The 7,031-nt window shown below is 45.4% G+C and overlaps 1 long non-coding RNA gene across 3 annotated transcripts in view; it reads right to left on the reverse strand.

Annotated features, from left to right (window-relative positions):
• Window positions 1-4,286: 4,286 nt before the first annotated feature.
• Window positions 4,287-7,031, reverse strand: part of LOC306788699 — a 5,156-nt gene continuing 2,411 nt past the window's right edge. For 2 of the 3 annotated variants that reach the window (XR_013772613.1, XR_013772614.1), the window contains exons 2-3: window positions 6,527-6,632; window positions 4,287-5,542 (exon numbers count right to left, since the gene is read on the reverse strand). This is a non-coding gene — a long non-coding RNA (uncharacterized lncRNA). Of the gene's footprint in view, window positions 5,543-6,526; window positions 6,633-7,023 lie in introns of all 3 variants that reach the window. The other variant, XR_013772615.1, reaches the window with a different exon arrangement.

Below are 7,031 nucleotides of genomic sequence, written 5' to 3' on the forward strand. Positions count from 1 at the left end.
ACATGCTTGTCCCGTCTGTGTGTTCTTTTTCCGCGGAGATATGGCCCCGTAAAACCCCGAAATTCCGGCCCTTTGCCGACCTCGTACGGCCGAACGCAGGCTCGCATCTCCGATCAACCTCCACAGCTGTGTAGAGGGCAACGAGACCTACAATTAGGTGTGACGGGCGAGACTGTGCGTGCTTGTTTCGCGGAGATATCGCGAAGAGGCAAAACAAAAATAAGTCAGAGTGTCGCCACCTCGAGCAGCACGAAGCGCTGAACCCGTCAGCGCTTCGCCACTCCCCCGATTTTGGTCATTTTCATAGGTGGTAACCAAGGGACCTCTCTTGGAAAAATCAAAGTCATCCGATTTGCTTGAAACTTTGCACACCTGTTTGGCTGTTCCCACGTATGCCCCCTCATAAGTTTCAACCTCCTAGCCCAAAGCCTACTCTAAATACCCGTCAGCGCTTCGCCACTCTCCCGATTTTGGGCATTCAGTATGGAGGGTGCACACGCCGACTTTGAACACGCCTAACTTCGGCTGTGGGTGTCGGTTTATTTGTATGTCAATTTCTTCCGTTAGCCCAGGTCAAGGCCGACAATTGGACATGCTTGTCCCGTCTGTGTGTTCTTTTTCCGCGGAGATATGGCCCCGTAAAACCCCGAAATTCCGGCCCTTTGCCGACCTCGTACGGCCGAACGCAGGCTCGCATCTCCGATCAACCTCCACAGCTGTGTAGAGGGCAACGAGACCTACAATTAGGTGTGACGGGCGAGACTGTGCGTGCTTGTTTCGCGGAGATATCGCGAAGAGGCAAAACAAAAATAAGTCAGAGTGTCGCCACCTCGAGCAGCACGAAGCGCTGAACCCGTCAGCGCTTCGCCACTCCCCCGATTTTGGTCATTTTCATAGGTGGTAACCAAGGGACCTCTCTTGGAAAAATCAAAGTCATCCGATTTGCTTGAAACTTTGCACACCTGTTTGGCTGTTCCCACGTATGCCCCCTCATAAGTTTCAACCTCCTAGCCCAAAGCCTACTCTAAATACCCGTCAGCGCTTCGCCACTCTCCCGATTTTAGGCATTCAGTATGGAGGGTGCACACGCCGACTTTGAACACGCCTAACTTCGGCTGTGGGTGTCGGTTTATTTGTATGTCAATTTCTTCCGTTAGCCCAGGTCAAGGCCGACAATTGGACATGCTTGTCCCGTCTGTGTGTTCTTTTTCCGCGGAGATATGGCCCCGTAAAACCCCGAAATTCCGGCCCTTTGCCGACCTCGTACGGCCGAACGCAGGCTCGCATCTCCGATCAACCTCCACAGCTGTGTAGAGGGCAACGAGACCTACAATTAGGTGTGACGGGCGAGACTGTGCGTGCTTGTTTCGCGGAGATATCGCGAAGAGGCAAAACAAAAATAAGTCAGAGTGTCGCCACCTCGAGCAGCACGAAGCGCTGAACCCGTCAGCGCTTCGCCACTCCCCCGATTTTGGTCATTTTCATAGGTGGTAACCAAGGGACCTCTCTTGGAAAAATCAAAGTCATCCGATTTGCTTGAAACTTTGCACACCTGTTTGGCTGTTCCCACGTATGCCCCCTCATAAGTTTCAACCTCCTAGCCCAAAGCCTACTCTAAATACCCGTCAGCGCTTCGCCACTCTCCCGATTTTGGGCATTCAGTATGGAGGGTGCACACGCCGACTTTGAACACGCCTAACTTCGGCTGTGGGTGTCGGTTTATTTGTATGTCAATTTCTTCCGTTAGCCCAGGTCAAGGCCGACAATTGGACATGCTTGTCCCGTCTGTGTGTTCTTTTTCCGCGGAGATATGGCCCCGTAAAACCCCGAAATGCCGGCCCTTTGCCGACCTCGTACGGCCGAACGCAGGCTCGCATCTCCGATCAACCTCCACAGCTGTGTAGAGGGCAACGAGACCTACAATTAGGTGTGACGGGCGAGACTGTGCGTGCTTGTTTCGCGGAGATATCGCGAAGAGGCAAAACAAAAATAAGTCAGAGTGTCGCCACCTCGAGCAGCACGAAGCGCTGAACCCGTCAGCGCTTCGCCACTCCCCCGATTTTGGTCATTTTCATAGGTGGTAACCAAGGGACCTCTCTTGGAAAAATCAAAGTCATCCGATTTGCTTGAAACTTTGCACACCTGTTTGGCTGTTCCCACGTATGCCCCCTCATAAGTTTCAACCTCCTAGCCCAAAGCCTACTCTAAATACCCGTCAGCGCTTCGCCACTCTCCCGATTTTGGGCATTCAGTATGGAGGGTGCACACGCCGACTTTGAACACGCCTAACTTCGGCTGTGGGTGTCGGTTTATTTGTATGTCAATTTCTTCCGTTAGCCCAGGTCAAGGCCGACAATTGGACATGCTTGTCCCGTCTGTGTGTTCTTTTTCCGCGGAGATATGGCCCCGTAAAACCCCGAAATTCCGGCCCTTTGCCGACCTCGTACGGCCGAACGCAGGCTCGCATCTCCGATCAACCTCCACAGCTGTGTAGAGGGCAACGAGACCTACAATTAGGTGTGACAGGCGAGACTGTGCGTGCTTGTTTCGCGGAGATATCGCGAAGAGGCAAAACAAAAATAAGTCAGAGTGTCGCCACCTCGAGTTTTTTTTGTTTTTGTGGATCTGGTATTCCCACACGCGCTATCTCCGCGAAACAAGCACGCACAGCCTCGCCCGTGACACTGAATTGTAGGTCTCATCGCCCTCTACACGCAGGTCTAGGTTGATCGGAGATGCGTTCGGCCTCACGAGGTCGGCAAAGGGCCAGAATTTCGGGGATTTGCGGGGCCATATCTCCCCGGAAATAGAACACACAGACGAGACCACCACGCCGAATTATCCGCCTTGACGTGCTCTCACTGGAGAAATTGTCAGACAAATAAACCGAGCCCCACAGCCGATGTTGGACGGGGTCAAAGTCGGCGTGTGCACCCTCGATACTCCGACGTTTGAGGGTCGTGGTTCTCGATTTTCATAGCGCTATTTTTCGAATTATTTTACAAGTTTCACTCATTTCTTTCGGTGCTTCTGGTAGTCCACATCTTCATGGTGGTTCTGCTATCACAACTTCATTTTTGGATGGTTATTTTATTCGTATTTTACAACTTAACGTTCGCGGGTCTCGGAGTACAACGGACCCAATTTCCGGGTTGCACGGGTTTAACTGGGTCCATATCTCCCCGAAAATATAACGCACAGACGGGACAAGCCCCTTCAATTGTCGGCCTTGACGTGCTCTCACTTGAGAAATTGTCAGACAAATAAACCGAGCCCCACAGCCGATGTTGGACGGGGTCGAAGTCGGCATATGCACCCTCGATTCTTGGTTTTGGTATTCCAACTGCATTTTCATAGCGTTATTTTTCTAAGTGTTTTCCAACTTTAACTTTATTTTTCGTGGTTCTGGTATTCAAACTGTATTTTGAGATATCGTAAGTATTTTCCAACTTTTGCTTCTCGGAGGAATTAGGAAATACTTTTGCTTCCTAAACAAGTTAAACATTGAACTCATTGGCATGGCGGACAGACTTCTCATTTTGGAAGTGAGCCTCATGATTAATGGAGTTAACTCCTTGTTGAGGCACCGTGGCACCACTATAACTTTGTTTGTTTAGATTTATAGGATTTACAGGAAGACGTGTTTTCCTACAAATGAATTTAGCAGTGCTTTCAGAGGGAATGACTGACGGCTGTGTGCGTGTGGCTCTCAACTGCGAAAGCTTCTTGCATTCATGTTTTTCACATAGTGACGTTCAAGATGACAGAGCCTTCTCTTACTTGTTTTTTCTTGTTGTTGTTAAACCAACATTTGAATCAACAATATTAAAGAGAGCCTTGTCAGGACCGTATAGATGTGATTTGCTTGCTTCTATGTGGTACAGAGTAATTATCATAGAATGTATAACCTTATCATGATGAAACCTACTTAAAGCATTTATGCATTTGGATATATTATATTTTGAAATATTGAACTTTGGATGAACTCAGTGGGAGGAAAAAAACATGTTAAAAGGGAGAAGACAATAAAAAAGGTCATGTCTGACTGAGGACATGAGTTGTAACAAAGGTTTAGACCATTTCCCGTGGGATGCCGCAGCTCTCTGGTTGCTTTGCTGCCTCAGATTTGCTATTAAATCATTTACTCCATGTCTTTTTAAGCCAGCTACTCCTGTGCATCTTCTGGGATCCAAACGCGTAGTCACGATAACGGCTCCACACACTGGGCTGGATGTTTGGGTGACACAGACACTGCAACTCTTTTTAACGCCACGATTTTGGAAAATGAGAACTTTATTACCACACACAGCCGCTGTATATCCAGTCACTTTCGAAGCCATCAGCTTATAACAGTTAGTCCTGAAGACTGGTTGCAGTGGATATGAAGCCAGACACAAAGTAGTCATTGTTAAAAAAAACACACACATCTCCATTAACATCCATTACCTCTGGACACTTCACAACATACAGAGCATGCCAGACTCCTGAAAAACCCAATTATTTTTGCATAATGATGTACTGTACAAACATCTATTGCATATTGACGTGCTGTACAAAAAAATCAACAAACCGCATTGTCAGCTCACCATCCACCGGAGTGTGGATGGTGAGCCCGTATACTCACATTGAGATATCCTAGAGATTCTCACTCGTTAAGAGTCACCAAATATGAAAACCTGTGAATAGCACCTCCAACTCATTTGTGCTAAGGCAACCATGACACTATTATGGAAAAAAAGAAGGTAAACAAATCGGCTAAAACAGTAATTGAGCTGCCATGTTGTTAACACAAGTGGACATTGAAACGGGTACTTTATTCGTACCATCAGGTGTTTTATGTGCAGATTAAAAAACAAGTTATGGGGGCAGACCACACGGATACAAGATGTGAAAATAATATGAAAAGGGCTTGTGGAATGGTGTTGGTGTCCAGTGGACACTCGAAATAAACTTGTTGTGCAAAGAAAAGTCCAGGAGGAAACAGACTCCAAACCTTCCAGTGAGGCACAGGTATTGATTTTGGCTTTCACATCAGCACCCAATACCTTATAGTCAAATCAAAAATGGAGATGGATCTCTCCAGCAAAGTACCATGAAAGGGTCAGTTCACTACCATCACACATTATGTACATGGATAGAGATACCACAAGGGAAAATGAGGATATATTCTGTTTTGTCTGATTTGGGTGAACAGACCCTTTAACGCCTCCTCACAAGCTATGCGTAAGATACACCAATTAGCCGAGTAGCAATTGTGATGATGACAGTACATAATTAGCCACTGGTGAAACAAGTAACAGATTTATAATCAATACTCTCATAAATACCCTCAGACCATTGCTTTTCACACGTTTCACACGGAGTCCTGCTTTTCAAAATCATTCGCTGAACCGCCTGAGGGGGGCAGAGCGGCCCTCACGGAGTCGGCGTTGGGTAGGAGCTGTGCGGCGGCACTGGAAGCTGCTTCGTACAGCCCAAGTGCCTGCCACAGAGCTGTGGAACTGTCTTTGACTGAGGAGGGAGCATCTGCAGCATCGCTCTGCTGAAATAAAACAAATAACTTGTTATATTACAAGACACATCTGTTTATTTATTCAAATTAAATCATATTTTTGTCAAGAAATAAAACCACAACTTGCTATTCCATCATTTGAAAATTAATAAAACACACAGATGGAAGCCGGTACAAATGGACAGAGACTACAACAATTGTTTGACACACAATACTGGATTAAGATGTGTTCTAATGGCTCTGCGTTAGGTTGTATGTGTGCTGCATGGCCGAGAGATGATGTGGATCACAGAGCATTCTCTGTATTATAAATGTATTATTATTATTATTCTCAGCGCTCCTCTGTCTAGGAGATATTTATTTATATAAAAAAAAATACAAAAAGTTATTTTCAAAAGTATTAATGGGAAAATAAGAAAGATCAAATGGTCTGACCCTCCCAAAGAAAAGACTCCTCTGTAAGACTTATGGAAAGTACAAATCTAGTTTTCAGATATTTTCTTTTATGAAAACTGGATAAGGAGTCAGAATTAGTTTTGATTATTCCATTTGTTCATCTAATACCCTAAGAATGTATTTTATGATGTGACCGTTTTCTCACTTGGTAAATGAAGACTGAACACAAGAAACAGCTGTGATATCCTGAATACTGTGAGAAGTGTTGGGACTGTGAATGAAACTGTGTTAATGTCACTGGATGAAGTGGGAAGTAGGTTTAAGGTGACACTGGTGATGGTGACGAACAAAGTAATTTAATGTGTCGGAATTAATTATCTCACTTTCATTTCCAAACACTGGACAGCACATTTAAATAAATAAGTGATCTACAGCCCTCTTATAGCAGCACAACGTCCATACCACAGTAATCAATACTCTCAAGCCGAGAGGACCAACCAGCTGTAAGGGAAGTTTGTCATGTTGATATCCAAAAAAAAGATGTTTTTCAACAATAGAGCATATGAATCATTTGGCTGGTCACATTGCTGACACATGTTTTTATAACTGAGCAGTCACCTCGCTACCACTCCAGGCACGGCCATCCCTCATGTTCTTCTCCATACATCTCATCTTCTCCATACATCTCATCTTCTCCAAAAAACATGTCATCCTCATGCTCCTCCTGTTGGCCCCGAAAACAAAGAGTGATTTGTTGAAACCAGCGGTCCACTGATAGAAGCCTGTTGGTGTGACCTTAAGTCAACCGCCATTGGTGACTTCAAAACATTCAGATTTCCACTTGTGGTGACAGTATTTAAACAAATGACAATCAAAAATGGACCGGGATATATAAAAAGGACAATACAGCGAATAGCAAACAACAAAAACACACACACACACAAATATTCTGTATATTCTTTCACTGTCAGAGTGGTTCTGAGGTCCCAGCAGTGACTGACTCTACATTTGGAAAACATATAACCTACAACATGTCCTTTCTCCTTATGATTTAAATGATTCATCCTGATTAAAAATTACAAAAAAGGAGGATGCAGCAAAGCCATGGCACTGACCTTTGGGA

The sequence above is a fragment of the Melanostigma gelatinosum genome (assembly GCF_949748355.1).
Source record: "Melanostigma gelatinosum genome assembly, chromosome: 15".
Taxonomy (NCBI): Eukaryota; Metazoa; Chordata; class Actinopteri; order Perciformes; family Zoarcidae; genus Melanostigma; species Melanostigma gelatinosum.